The following is a 16438-nucleotide window of genomic DNA, read 5'->3' on the forward strand; positions in this document are numbered from 1 at the left end:
TTTACTTAATGTTCAGTTTGCCTCCAACAATGCTTACTTTGCTAATAAAATAAAAGGAATAAGAAGGAACAGTGCTGAACTGTGTGGCCAGTGTCAGTTTTGCATGTCATTGTAATATGCACATGAGCCCAAAAATACTTTTTCCTAAATAAAATCTTTAGTAAATATGCTAAATTGAAGCTCTGAAGCTTCATTCATAATGTTGACATTCAAATCCTAAATTCATCACTTGAATGCTGCATAGATTTTTTCATGTCTATTTATTCTGTTTAAGCACAGTATTTCTGCAAAGTTTCAGATAGGGTGAGACTAACCCGCAAGCCCACAGCGAAAGTAAACTTTTAGCGTTACACTCAAGAGGTTCTACTAGGAACAAGACTTAGTCGCACAGGTCCAAAGACTGGGTTGACTGTGATGCAAAACCCTAAGCAGGTTGGGTGGCTGTGGTTTCCACCCTGTTGGTGGTGTTGGTGGTTATAACACAGAAAATCAGCGATTTTATTCCCGTTGGATAGTTGGCTACCAAGCTAAAAACAAACAAGGTTATGCTAGCAGCAGATCCACTTGCAGCACACCATCCTGACCATCCTGAGGCGTTTTAACATGAAGAAAACCTCCATATATATAAAATATATATAATATATTAAAATGTTCTGTATAGAAAAATCATGGATTTCACACAATATATTTGTATATCAAATCCAAACACACGCTATATAAAACTGCAGGAAACCGGAAATAAATGTGTAGCCTATACAGATGCTGTTGTGCTTCACACACACATACACACGTACACACTCACACGCACAAACACACAACCACTCTCTTTCCATAGAGTACTGAGGTGGGAATGGTGCCAAAGCAACACTTCATTTCAATTTCAAATCCGAGGCCTGACTTTGACCTTTCAGCACAAAACTAGTTATGGACTCTCTCAGCTCCTCTCCCTCTCTTGCCACACCTGTTACGCTGCTTGTCAACACACAGACACACACACACACAAACACACACGCGCACACGCACACACACAAACACTCCTTGTCTTCATCCTGCCAAAGATTTCAACCAGATTTTTTTCTCTTACGTTCTTTTTCATTTCTGCATATGTATACGCCCTCATACCTCATCTTCAGACAACTTCCTAAGTCTCATCACGAGTAACTGTAAGTGACTTGTACAGCTCATCCTTGGTTACTTCCTGTTTCCCGTGGCCTCTGAGTGGCACTTCCTGTCTCTATAAGGTTCTGTGGAATGTCACCTTTCATCATTATGGGACACTGACACATCAGTCGACAAAAAAATGTGAAAGCATTTCTCTCTGTTGTTAATCTGTCAAAGCTGATTGTGTGAAAAAGAGAAAAAAATAGAGGTAGGAGGGAAAGTGAGAAAAGTGAGAAAAAAGGGTGTGGGCAGAAGAATGAGTCTGCAACCAGTAAGGACACGTTTCAACAATATTTACATACTTGCATATCAGAGCTTTTTAAACTGAATACCACTGATAATGCAAAAGATCTCTGCAGGTATACATTTAAACTGCGGACACAGAATGCTTCTTGCGTTCTCTTGTAGCCAACATAATTTCCACAACTAGTGTAAATGTAGTTCTAAGGATATATTTAAAGTCGTATCTGCCTCAGTTTCGTGCTGGCCCAATCACAATGTGAAGTTAACTGATTGCACCAACAAGTAACCACACCAGTAGTCAGCATAGGGCGAGTCCTCCGAGGACATTTCATTATCGAAAGTTTTTAGTGAGTTGATTAAATGTTTTTTGGTTATCACCAATCGTTTGGGACTTCTGACCTTGACTGAGAATCTGACACAGACTTTCGCGGAATAAGTTTCGAAAACCTCTAAGTGAGTTTGTTGGGGAAACATTTCATCAGTAAAATGTAAATGTATAACACTCAGATGCTCTCCCATCAAAAAGTTATATCAAATTAGAGTACTTAGTTACTGTCATGAGCAATGAATAAAACAAATGAATTCTACATTTTTTGAGTTGTATAGATTTCATATTTTTCCAATACATTTGAAGCAAACAGTGACAACATATATGAATTAAAACCAGCTTGTAATGTATCACATATGCCTACATATGCTACAGGCTATGGGCTACAACAAGACTAAAAACATGGCGCGAGTGACGTTTCTCAAAACAAGTTGACATGTTGGGGCTTCAGGACAGTTGGATTACTTCAGACAAGCAGTACAGAGACATTTTGTGGTTTTATAAAGTATTTTTTTAACACTTGTATCCTGGTCACTGTTTGCTTGAATTGATTGGGAGATGAGTTCATCACCTTTTTCTGTGAACTTCTGGCAGGGTTTTCTGGACTATAAAACTTCACCCGATATTCGATTGGCATTAGGATAAGTAGATAATAACTGAATTTTCACTTTGGGGTGAACTATCCCTTTAAAGCCCCCAGTGACCACTCACAGTAACTTTTAATCACATTAAAATGTTTTAACAGTGATTATAATGTACTGCATTTATGAGATTATAAACACAATGATCCTTTCAAAAAAAAGGATTGTGATCAGCAATTCCAATGTTTTTTTGTGATGATTAACCTCATATGTATTAGAAAGTGCTTTCTAATGTTTTATGGTATCGTTTTTAAAACTATGAATGATAATAACAGTGCTTATAACTTAAATTATACAGCACTATTAGCAGATTATAATAAATTATATGTATGCAGGATATCCACAGGTATCACTTAACCTAACACTTTATGCTTTTTAGACCTTTTCAAGGTCATCTTTAAACAAGATATAAAACTGATTTCTGGATAAATCTTTTTTTTTCTTATTCAAGCACTGCATGTAACTATAAAGGTAAGTCATGTATATGTGACATCAGAAATATGAGCCTTTACGCAGAAGAGCTTGAATTATTTTGACAAAAAAAGAAAGAAAGAAAGAAATTAAAATATGAATACATGAAATTACATCAAATGGCTGAGGCAATTGGCACAAATGCCAATTTAAGACTATTTAATGGCTTTTAAGGACCTGCAGACACCCTGGTATTATTATAATGCATTATAGACGTGGGTGTCATCGAAACTGTTACCAAACTTTTATTTATTTCAGGATGTGATCGTGACATAACCAGTGACGTAAGACCATCAGTAGTATCACAGAATGAGATTTACAATCATTTCTCACTTCATCTTCCAGTTTTCTGATCACCAAATGGCAGTTACACAACGCCCGTGATGGGGAGGGAGAGTGTTGCTCTAAGTCAGAGGAAGGGCGTGTGAGTGTAAAACAACACCAAAAACTACACCAAAGGAAGAGATGGAGAAAAAAGAGAGTGGGAGGAAAGTAGGAGACAGAGAGGGGGGAACCCAGGCGGGTGTTCCAGAAACCTGTCAAGGTATTTCCTTCTGAAAACACAAGATTTGTGGGATTGAGAAGAGAGAGGCGTGCCAGTATGCACACATACACAAAATCCAACATATGACGCTAAAAATACACAGCAGCAGTCAACAGTGCAACTTTGATTTAACACATTCTTTGATTGGGTAGGTCTCAGGCCAACTCCCGTTTTCCTGTGCAGCGGTACTGCCGTCCACAGCTGTACATAATACACACACACACACACACACACACACACACACACACACACACACACACACAAACACACAAACTTAATGAGCCATCCAATACCCCCACAACCTCCAGACTTTGTAAGCTTCCTCGCCAGTGTCCAAGTCCCTCGGTATGTCATGCCTGTAACACCCCCCCACTTTAGATACACTCAGTCATGTACGTGCACACACACACACATGCACACACACGCACACAAACACACAAACACACACACACTATTTCCTCATTTGGTCAACGTCTCCTCACTCCTAATTCCACCACATATGCCTGCATGCTCTCACATAAATATGTACACACCTACACACACACAGACACACTATGTCCCACTGCTCTCCTTCTAAGCCAGCTGTAGTCCACCCAAAGTGTTTACATAGCCTGCTGAACCAAGACAGAGAGAGAGAGAGAGAGAGAGAGAGAGAGAGAGAGAGAGAGAGAGAGAGAGCGTATTGGATGGACGGACCAGTGCTGTTTGTCTGAAGGGGCTTTCCTGTTCTCACAGGAAATGGTAAAAGAGGGGGAAACCAGGAGCAGGAGCAGGGAAAGCGGGATGAAAATAAACTAAATGACAAACCAAATCGCAGGAGGATGATACCACAAGGAGAAGGAGACAGCAGTGATGGTTAGAGCAAAGAAAAGGTCATGGATGCTCGTAGAAACATCTGTCCTGCTGTTCAGATAAGCCTCAAGACAGCGACTGCAGGATTGAAAATCACAACCTCCTCTTTTACACACCCCTTGCTGCAGGTTAGATCACAGATTAGACTGTGATGCAAACCTGCGGGGTATTATAACAGAGATGTAACATTATGCCTCCTGTGGTTGTTGACTCACAGACTAAAGCTTTAGTGTGGCTTCGGGGCAAATATCTCGACCTTTCCCATCATTATTTTTTTTAAAATCAAATTAACACAGCCGAGAATGGATGTAAATGATTTACCTACACAATGGTTGTGTGTGTGCATTTTCCAGTTGCAGTGTCGTGTTGTGTTGCCACTGTGGTGAGCTCGGGTGGGCCTGTGGTGTGTAGTTTGGGCCATCTGGTCATGCATGGGTTTAACACTGTGTCTGTCCTGGCTGACTGTCTAGACCTGATGAGTAAACAACCATGAATCACTAAATATTGATTTAAAGCTGCTAATTACTCCTCAGTATCCTCAGGTAAAGAGCAGGAGTGAAAATGAGTTTTCTGATGTTTTCATGCCCTCTTGTTTTTCTTCTTTATTTTTGCCATTTTCCATAGCTTCACCTTCCTTTCCTTTAGTGCAGCATCTTTTAGAGGCTGCACTTTTATATGTAGCTCTCACTAAATGATTGACATAGATCCAAACATCTTGTAGTGTGTGTATATATATATATATGCTTTGTATTTACCCATTCTGTGTAAGACTCCAATGAAAGCCTTTACATGTAAAATTAAACTCTTTGCACTCCTACAGCTGCACCAGAGACCCACTGCTTTGCATATATAGTTTGTATATATTCTATGTAATGCCTATGAGCAAAAAAATATTTAGATGAAGATAGGGCCTGGGTGAAGTAAACTGGAGAATATTTTGCTATGTTGCACAAAATACATGCATTACTAAATTTAAATACATGCAAACAGCAGACCAATTGGATCATATTTGCTTGGCAGTGCATTTCACCCATTTCATCAAGCATTTGTGCTGCTTTAGCAGCCGCAAAAGCTGCGCAATCCTTCACCCATGAAAGTGTAATAGAAGTATCGCAGTGTGTGTATCTGAATGTGGGTCACAGGTCCTGCATTAACAGTACAGGTTGGACCTGACTTTTCTGTACCTCTGCTCCCTGCTATGTGTAGTCATTTCCTTTGTGGTGTTAAAGTGAGGGAGCCGGAGGAAAAGAGCTGTCCACCTCTTACTGGAAGGCACACCTCCTCCTCCTCCTCCTAACTCCCCTGTCATATAGTACGACGTCCTCCCTCCTCCAACAGCCTCTGCTACATTCTTTCATTTGTAACACTTCCATAATATTTTTTTCTGTATAACATTCTACTCTCTTTCCTTCTAGGCTATGCCCCCTCCCTCCCCTTCTGTTCTCTGTATGTATAGCAGAGTGAAGGGCCTCTCAGCAGCTTGTTTGACCTGTGATAAGGATTGTGGTGAAGGGGGGCCAGGGGGGACAAATATTGTTGCTCATTGGAGCCGGGCACACACTGTTCTGTTCTGATCCTTCCCAGAGCTAAAAGTGCAAATGCTTTTGTACAAGACACACATGAAAGAATCAGGGAGAGTCGGAGTGAATGTGAGAGTGAGAGGTGGCAAGAGAGAGAGAGGCAGAGAGAAAAAGAGAGAGGGATGCGACATATAATTGTGCTCTAATGAAACATAAACAGTGCAGTCTGAGGGAGTGTGTCTGGGCAGGGGCCCATGCTGGCCTAAAGGCCTAAAGGCTCTGCTCCCCTAGGCTCTTAATTATGACTGAGGAGGTCAGTCACGCCTCCTCTAACCCGTCACCAAATACTCTAAGTATTGTAAATATTGTGTGTGTGTTTGTGTGTTTGCATATCTGAGTGTGTGTGTATGTGTGCTGTGTGCGTCAGAGAAAAATACAGAGAATGTCGACTTTGCGGGAACCGACTGCTCCAAATGTTCTCCTGAATGTTTTCACCCTCCACCATACAATAGCAGGCCTAATGGCAGATGCCCACCTGTCTTTCTGATGCTCAGTGGTGGTCACATTCAGTTGGAGCAATGTCTCTTTAACAACTTTGTACTTTTCTTTCTCTTATGTCCTGGCAGGAAAAGAACAGCTGTCACATACCTTTGTTTCAGGGGTCACACTTGCCATCGAGGAGTGACTGTCCTTTTCTTTTCCAGTATTTCCTGCTCCTTGGGACCCCTCACCACCCGACAAGACCTAAATAAAATCAAAATCAAAAGAATAACAACTTAGAAATGCATGTTTTAGTTTTCTCTGTAAGCTTATCACGTCGTTGTTTATCTGAAGCAGGTGTGTGTCCATACAGCATGTGTGGGAATGTGACTTGCGGCCAGGCTAGGTTTAACTAACAGAAGGGTATTCCCAGCCAAACAGTCTGGCCACAAAACCCAGACTAACTAACCTCAGTGTCTGGGTGGCTGGTCTGAACCTCGCCGTCAAAGTCCTAATCAGCCAGCACATTACACACTATTATGGTTACAGCGAGGTAGAGAGAGGGAGAGCGCAAGACAGAAAGAAAGTTTTGTGTGTATAATTGTTGCACCATTGATAGTTTAGTTCCATTTTTTGCTTGCCATGTTGTGTATCGTGTAAATAAAATCCCATCAGATTTCACACAATGAGACAGAGAGGGAGAGAGAGAACAAAGGTTAGGATTTAACACCTGTTTACTTGTGTGGCTTCACTTTCTCACACTCCTTTTCACTCCTCTATTTCTGTTGTTTCCTATCCCTGTGAACAAACAGGTGAGACAGGAGGCCCTGACCCTCGACCTTTCATCCCTAACCTTGGATCATCAGCTGGGCTGCTCCGGGTGACCAATTGAGTTGACCTGACCTCAACCCTAACAGTGACCTGGGGTCACTGCCAGTTGTTATTTAATTGCAACAGTACACAACACGCACGGGAAAGAGACAGAGAAGTGGTGGAAAAGTACTCATGTATAAGTTACCAAAAGCACCAAAAATTGGTGTGGGATAATAAAGTTTACTATGATTCCAGTACAGATCACGTGTGAAAAATCACAGCTAAAGAAGCTATGATGGAAAAATTATTTAGAAAATTAATCAAAACTGTGAAATGGGTTTCTCATAGTGATGGACCTACAAAGAATTATAACCTAAATCTGCAGCTCCCCTCCACTTCACGTAGCTTTTGTATTGAGTTTCAGATTATTTTTTATTTGATCGGCCCGCAAATTTACTGTTTTGGTTCTCTCTAACTGCTCTTATAGTGCCACTGTCAGAGGACACAGCTGTTTTCAGTGAAAAAGCTCTGATAAACCCACTCTATACCTGAAAAGCATCAAAGTTAGCAACTAGCTGGTAAACATAGTGAAGCATTTAGCAACTAAAGAGCCTGATATTTCTCTTGGGAGTTAGAAGAGATCAATAAGAGAGCACAATGTATTAAAAATATCAAAAGTAAAACTTTCAAAAAGTACTTGGCAGCTGACTGGATAAACCATCAGTCTATGACAGGCCAGTCAGGAAAAGAGCAAAAACATCTCCATCAACAAAAGTCACCAGTGCCCTTCTTGGCTCTTCTTTCTTTAAAGAAATACTCTCCAATTCAGATATAACTGATACTATTGCAGCATGTACACCAACATCTTCAGGAACCGCCATTGTTGTTTGAACAAACAGTCCTAGAGCTTAACTAAACCACGTTTGTAGCTGCCAGTAGCTCCTTACAGGTTGCTGATTTGGACAGAAACACATTACTGATCACCCAAGATGTATATCTTGGGTGATCTTGTGATAACACGAGAATCCAACTGCTGGATAGGGTAAGAAAAATGCCCCCTATAACTCATTGTATTATATTATATTATTAAATTGTTAATACTGATGCACAAATATAATCAGTACTTAACTGCAGTAGCTGGTTGAGCTGGAGCTAGCTTTAACTACCTGATATACAATGCAAACATATTTCAATCCAGTGGTTCCCAACCTGGGGCTCAAGCCTCTATGCAAAGGTCACAAGATAAATGTGGAAAGACCAGAGATGATTCTTGTGCAATAAATTTTTAAAAACCTCTGTTATACCAATTTACGTTGGAATTTTACCTTTCTGGACCTTGAACAGTTATTTCAATGAAAACACCTGAGAAGTTTAGAAGAGAAATGTCTTTCTATGTAACAGACTTCTGAAATGTGACAAAGGACCAAAAAAGTCACTGTTTTTTTTTTAGGGAGTGAGAAGTCAAAATGGTTGGGAACAACTGGTTTAATCTTATCCAATGCCCTGTATTTCATATGCTCATCATATGTTTTTATAATGTAAAATCTATTCCAACTGTAGTGAAAATTCAGATATTTCCCTCTTCAAAGTGCAGTACAAGTATAAAATTGGAGATACTCTACTCAAATATAAGAACTTCTTAAAATGTATTAAACGACAGCACTTGGGTAAATGAACTTGTGATGTTAGTTTCCACCACTGTGGAGAGGAGAGATAAACAAGCTTCCACAACACGCCAGCTGAAAAAGTGTGCAAAATGCCTCCTCTACATCTGTAATTGCATGTTTTCTCCCCACATACCTGTAATTACACTCTGCCTACCACTCATCCCTCTCTCTGAGGCAACGCTCGCACTAACCATAATGAAGCATGGCTCTAATGATTTACAACTGCTTAGTATTAACATGTACAGCAACAGCTACAGACATTACCTGACAGCGAAATTATATCTTTATCAAGCCAATTCAAATCATATGAGATTATGAAAACCATATATTCAGGCAAGTTAGGCAAGACGTTTGCCCTCCACTTAAATGTGAATAGAGCTCTACGTTTTTCAATATTTGAGGAGTATTAGGCAACAGCGTTGTGCCAGCACGGGTGTAACTGCAAAGACCTTCTGCAAGTTCTTTTTGAGCTTTACATCAGGCCGACAAATATGTAATGGAAAAGTGTTTGTCCTTTGATTTATTTACATTTGTCCCGACTGACTGACTGCATGTGCCTCCCAAGGACAGAACTTTCAGGAGAGAAAGAGTGCGTATGTGGACTCATTTGCATAAGTAGGCCATTGGTTCCTAATGGAGGCGTTTTGTTCAGGCGTTAACAAGGTGTCTCGCTGGGGCTCTCGTTCATTCTCTCGTTCATTCGTTCCTTCCTGTCGTCCGCCAACTCTGACGTCCAGGCAATCAGCGCTGCATTTGGGCTCTCTCTTTGTGTGATTTACGACCTCCCAGATTCATTTAAAAGCCATTGTTCTCCTCTGACGGATACCACGGCCCCCTCTGCTTCCACACTCTCGCTTGTGGACCGCACACACACACACACACACACACACACACACACACACACACACACACACACACACACACACACACACACACACACGCACACACACACACACACACACACATTTTTATACCGCCGCCGCTTACTTTATCTCTCACTCACTCACCCACTTGCTCAATCACTCAACACATACACACACAGCGCCCATCTATCATGGAGCGATGCAGGGGGAGATTGTTATCCCGGTAACCATATTAACCCACAGATCCCCAACACTGGCTGATCCAGCGATGAATTAACACACAGGACTGAGGGAAAGGAAGAAAGGGGAATGATGGAGAGGAGAGGCGAGGAGAAAAATTAAGAAACAAAGTAAAAGAAAAACAATATGTGATACATTTGTTCTCATTCATGTTTTCATTCATATCTGTCACCCGCTGCCTTTGTCCCCAATGCAAAGAAAATGAAAAGATGGCCAAATGTCTCCTGCCTCCTCTGCTCTCTTGTTGCGTTGGGAAGATTGTCTGTCAGTGAGGCGTCTGTAAACGCATCAGGACACACCTGCGCTTGATTAAGTGTGTTTAGACTGCAGATGGAGGGAGGAGGAGGAGGAGAAGGGGGGGGGCAATTTAGAGAGCAGAGGTTTTATGAGAGTAATCATCTCCAATAAGGCCTGCTTGGGAATCTCAAGCCCCCGCCCTGCACACACACTGCGACTAATGTGCGCCACACACAAGAAAACAAAAGCACACACATACTGTATATGTTTCGCACCTTCTAACCCCCTCTCACCCGCACACTGAGATCCTTTATGCCTCTGTGTTCGTTCTGGGGTTTAATAAGAGCCAACTACATTTTAATCTCATTCCTCATAAGTGGACAACTTGTATTAATTCTCCGAGATGAGGACAAGTTGGCCTCCCACAAAGCAGGCTGTATTGAGTTACAGCCTCCGCTCTGCGTTTGTGTGGGAGATTAACTTCTTTCTACGAGTTCATATTTTCATCTGGGCCTGACTGCGGCCAGAGGGAGGCTTGGAGAAGGGAAAAACTACAGAAGGGGAGGGGGCAGGCTTGAAAAGGACATAATGTTGTTACATCATTTAATGACATTAACTCGTATGCACACAAGTGAATACACACACACACACACACACACACACACACACACACAGAACAGTAAAGTTTTTATAACCATTAGGCAACTAACTTACTTTATGTGAAAAGTGAAAGATCAAACAGTTACGTGTTCCAATCGTACACCTCCGTCCTCGGTAATAAAGCAGAGTAAAGATGAACAGATGGATGAGGGAAGAAGAGTGTGGAGTTCTACTCCTCTCTTATACCTTTTCATTGCTACATCACTGGAGTGGTAACACCTACTCTGGAGCAAAGTTTAGTCTGAAAGTTAAGTACCTTGCAGGGCGTTTTCCCAACAGAAACTTTACCAGCAGGCCGAGAACCTTTTGAGACACTCCTCAGCTTTACCTGTCTTTTGACGGCAGAAATAAGGAGTAAAACTGGTTACTGTATACTTTACTATACTGTATAGACACTGTACTCTAGGTGTATAAAAAGTCCTTACGCCATGGGTAGTAATATCAGATAGTTCTAACTGTAATGCCCTCTTTCCACCCAAAATAATGCATGTATGCAGGTTTTTGAAATGCAGTAAAACCTACCAAAAACAGGCCAAAGACTCCTTTTCTATTGCCAGTAGACCACAGCTGTGTACAGGGCTCTGCTGTAGACAAGTATGCCACTCTCAGGTTGTGCATCTCTTGTCACTGCTCCTCTATCTTTATGTGCCCCTTTTTTTTTGCAGAGGCAGAATTAGCGTATGTAAAATTCAGCTGTGAATGTATAGAAGACCAATATATGGTTACGTAGATTAAAAGTTTTATTTATTTAATTTTGCTCAGAATCTCTGTACACACCAAATGAAGACCTGAGACAGCGTTGATGAGAGCAAACTGAGTGAATGAAAAAAAATTAACTTTACTTAAAAACAAATTCATCGCAGTAACATCCTAAATCTAAAATAAATCATACACACTCAGCCAGTTGTCTATTTGGAGTAACCTCTGCATGTCTCCTTCACATCAATTCAAAAGTCAGAGTTATGCAACGGTAAATATAAAGAACATCACCGTTGTTTTTTAGCCAGTCATTGGTCTAATATGCCAGACCTTCACAGTTCTTCAGATTTATTGGAAAAATCAACTCAAGTTTTAGCTTCTACTTTAGTTCCTCTGGCTCCAAAGTTCCAGGAACCGTTCAACAAGAACTATTAAAATTCACGTGTTCTTGTTATCTCCTGTCTGAGCGGTAAAAATTCCCTCACAACCTTCTCTCCAAGAATGCCTGGAAAATTCTGCAGAGAAATTCAGCTCAGTGACTCTGAACAACACCAGTCCCACTGACCTAAATGAACTCTCATGAAAACAATGGAGCAAACAATGTTTTTTACCCTCAGTTACAGTAAAGAGAGGCTGTGTGTGACTCCAGGAGCTATAACAGCGTGTGTCAGCTAAAGTGTGTCGGGAAGACTGCCTGCAAAGATCCCGTAAGCGCAGGCCATAGTCGTGCTGGTTTTAGGGTAAGTGGGATGTTGACAGCTTTTTGGACAGCTCGCACTCTGCTCTGACAGGCCAAGAGTTATTATCCAACCTGAGACAGCCCAGTGGCACTGCTCAAACCCTCAAACATGCTCAGTTTCAAGTGTGTGTGTGTGTGTGTGTGTGTGTGTGTGTTTGAAAGCAGGCAGAGAGGGGCAGAGAGTCATCCAGTAGATTTACTGTGTCAGTAAGCAGCTGTGTTTGTCAGTGTTGGCCCGAGGCTTCTCAGTGTTATCCAGTCTGTGTGATTATACGCCATACGCTGCCCTCCTCCTATTTTCTGCTCTCCTCATCCTCTTCTTCCTCAAAGGCTCACAGAAACTCAGTTGCCTTACTTGAGACAGTGTCTTTTACACAAAAACATCCATGCACAACACACACAGTACAATATGTGCCCATTCACACATCAACGTCTACACATCTCTCCACGAGCAACAGTTTTCCTATGCTGACCTCACAGAGATCCACAAGACGCACAAGTGCCAGAACTGATGCTGAGATTTCTGATCCTTTAAAAAAGATTGATACCTGACCTGAAAAAACATATAAGCAGTGCTCCATTAGGAACGTCTGTGACGTATGAACTGCGCTGGATGGTTGTTCAGAGAGAGCACTTGTCATAGTTCTCTAACTGCAGGTGTTCAGGCTTGGTTTGGTTTGCAGGGATTACAGGGTGGAGGAGCACCGTTAAGTACAGTTTTCTCTTTGTGTCTGGCTCTCTCTTTCTCTGTGTGTGTGTGTGCATGTTATGGGTCAGAGAGAGTGAGAGACAGCATTACAGAGTGAATGCATGCCAAAATATGCACATAGGTGTGTTTCAAGGAAGAGTGTCTATTACCTTTTTATTGTTTCTCTGTGTGTGTGTGTGTGTGTGTGTGTGTGTGTGTGTGTGTGTGTGTGTGTGTGTTGGGTTGAAATGATGGAATAAAATGGCAATCCCACCCCATCAGTCACTCCTCACCTCATACCATCTTAGAGTGAAAACCGATCTCTCTCTCCCACCTGAATCCCATCACAGCTCCCTCTTGTCTTCTCAAACTGTCCCTACCGTGACTTCTCTCTTCGTTTTCATTTACTTGCGAGCATCACTAGCACTATAGAGTCCCTTGAGAGCATTCACTGTAATGTTTGGTACATCAGTTGGGAGAGTGATGTTGCCTTGACCCTTGAAAGGCATTATTCTTTATCAATCTGGTAATTCTTCATTGCAAACGGACACCTCCGCAAGGCAGCTGTGGTGTGGGTAGTTGGTTATGCTGATAGCGTAAAACTCAGTCTACTGCAGCATCAGCTGCTGTAAATGTCTATTATGCAACATAAATGTGTACATATTTGTATGAGAAACTGTTCACATGCTCAGTATTCACCATTATAAAGCTCAGTCATTCAGTTCATTGTAACTTGGTATTTTGAAAATAAGAATCTATAAAAGGGCAATGGAAAACAGTGTGACAATGTTAAAAGGGTCACAGTTATGAACTTACAGAAAATTATCACCTGACGCTGTAGCTTCCAAAGGCTTTACGAAGCTTCATATTGAGTTTCAGCTCATTGTTTTGCTGTCTATAAGCAACTTGACTATTTTGGTTCACTCTAATGTTGTTACTTTGGCCACAGAAAATGAGAAAACAGAAAAACATTTTGCAGCAGGTAATTTCCTGCAGGAGTTAGTGGAGACCAAAAACAGAACAAAAAGAGAAAATACTGGACTAGTATTCCACAGGTGGCTACAAACAAGACCACAAATGAACGTTAATGTTGCTCCATAACTGCTGGATGTATGAATAAGCAAATGCTTGCTAACAAGTTAACCATCTCAAAGATGCATGTTTAAATAAACAAATCATAGTGGCAAAACAGATGTTTTCAGAGGAAACCAACTTTAAGGCTTGTCCACCAAAGCATTTTTTCCTCAGATAAAAATGCCAGGCACTCCTCAGAAAATACTGGGAGCATGTGAGATTGTACTGGAGGCGCAACAGGTTTTTTAGATGAGATACATTAGTTGCAGCTATTTGCTATGACACAAAAAATCCACAGAAGGAAAAATGTCAGTGCAAGGTATAGTTCTCGCTCTGGATAACATATATTATATCAACATGTTTATCTTCTATTGTTGGTGATTTTCATTAGTTGTACATGTAAAATGTGACAGCTGGTCTTTGTGGTTTTTGTCCCTCCTCCAATGTGACTTACAGCTTGCAAAAAAGTAACAAGCGCTGTGTTTTACTCAAAGTCAAACGTTTTTTTCCAACTCTTGGCACTGAGAAAAAAAAAGTGCAGAATAGACAACACGTTCTCATCCCAAGTGGTCACATGTTGCCACTTTGTAGTGGACTTCTGTGTCTACATATTACGTTTTAGGTACCCTTTTGTGTCTGCTCTTTACATTCCGAGGTGGCACTAATGTGATGTCAACAAATGCACATGATGGGAGGACACAGCATGTTGGTTATGTTTAGACAATGGCAACCCCCATGGCAACCAACACCAGAATGTAAACACACGCACATGCTGCCATGGATGACTCAAAGAAGAAGCAAGGAGGAACATGGTAAAGTGCATGAAAAAAAATCAAACTGAGATGGGAAGTGAACACTGGACTCCGCCATGAAAGTCTGGGTTTGTTGGAACCATTCACCGCTTCGCCCACAACCCCCCGTGCCCATTACACTACATTGTTAACTGCAGCATTTCAACCTGAAGCAGTACTGTTGCATTACATGCGGTCAGTCATGCACATGCAAAAGGTGGCCTTTAGCATCGTGATCTTATGCCAAAAGCACTGTTAAAGTGGCCGAGTTCAAAGTGAGAACAGGCTAAAAAGGACCCCACCACTTTGGCGGACACAGCCCAATATTGTCATAAGATTGTTAGTGGCATCATTGCCGTGTTCCTTGTGCAGACATCGGAAGTTATTGCCATTCATTTGTATGAAATATGTGAAAGGCAAGCATGCATAGGAAATAAAAGCCATTAGCTCATTGCATTGGTAGCTGTTTTTCTTGTTTCAGAAAATAATCAGCTGAATATGAAACTGTTTAAGGTTTGTGTGTATGAGTGTGTTCAGTGCCCCCCCCCTTTGCTCACTGGTCTCTCCTCCCCCAGGCTAATAGTTAAATAAACAGCCTGGTGTCTGCCCTGCTGTGGGAACAGTCAGAGGGATCTGGGAGTGTGTGTGTTGCTTTGCACACCTCTGCACTAATGCTGGTCAGAGTGTCACGGCCTGCAAGCTGCATGACTCCTTTGTGGGCTGACAGACTCAGACAGACAGGGAGAGACAGACAGTAAAGGAGAGGAGAGGGTGAGACAGATCATTTGCTCAACGTTGTGAAAGTCATTAACCGTTTCTCGCCCAGTTTACCTTCTTCACTGTCCTGTAGTTACTGACAGCTACTGACAAGGTTTCACTTGTTTTCATGTATTCCTTACACCTTCCTACAGTTTATAAATTTACATACGACTGAGACACCCACATCGCGCTGCACTGTGAGCAACCGTTATCAGAGCCTGTGATGTGGGAATTGTACAAGATGTTTTGTGTATGTCAGCATGGAAAAAGGTGTTGCCCTCCTTGATGAAGTGTTTAAGTGTTTAATCAAAGCACCTGTCGCTTTTCCATGCACTGCAACATTAAAAACTGATCAGCTGAGAAAAAAAAAGTGTGAAAATGATCAATCATGTGTCATGGAAACCATTTTTTTTTCATTTAATAAGCAATTACTCACTAATCCTGACGACAAACAAGGCTGTACTTTCTGTCGCTGCATGACAATAAAAACCTTCCAGTAGTTAACCATTGGAAAGCTTTTAATCTAAGAAGGATAAAAACAGGAAAAGTTGAGCAGTATCTTCAAAAAGCAAGTGGCTGTAGCTACTGCAAAGGAGGGCAGATCATAAAACAGTGACGCGACCTCTTAAAGTAAAATAAGGAACGCCAAATTTAAGTTTCTGTTATACATCAACAAAAGAGTTTCATACACTGACTCACTTAATTGTAGTTTGTCTTATCTGATACTTTTGAATGTATTGTTTAACTGTTATCAGTTCACGCGTGCACCCTTAATTTCTGGTACACAGAATACCAGTGGTGCAGCTGCTGTCATGCTCTTCACAGATCCCTCAGAAATTACTCCAGCAAGTCACTGCAAGAAACCAACATGACTTCCCAAATTTCCTTTTTGTTTGTCATTCAGGTTCATCTGGTTCTTTGTCAATTTGCACAATTGTGTTTGATGTTGACGGGTTAGTCAGCTTTTA

The 16438-nt window shown here is 41.4% G+C and overlaps 1 long non-coding RNA gene across 1 annotated transcript in view; it reads right to left on the reverse strand.

Annotated features, from left to right (window-relative positions):
- Positions 1 to 16438, reverse strand: part of LOC148188714 (uncharacterized) — a 244688-nt gene that overhangs the window by 14537 nt on the left and 213713 nt on the right. The window contains exon 6 of the long non-coding RNA XR_015777483.1: positions 6409 to 6504. This is a non-coding gene — a long non-coding RNA (uncharacterized LOC148188714). The remainder of the gene's footprint in view (positions 1 to 6408; positions 6505 to 16438) is intronic.

The sequence above is a fragment of the Plectropomus leopardus genome, chromosome 9, assembly GCF_026936395.1.
Source record: "Plectropomus leopardus strain MGB_pleo_1.0 chromosome 9, ASM2693639v1, whole genome shotgun sequence".
Lineage (NCBI taxonomy): Eukaryota > Metazoa > Chordata > Actinopteri > Perciformes > Serranidae > Plectropomus > Plectropomus leopardus.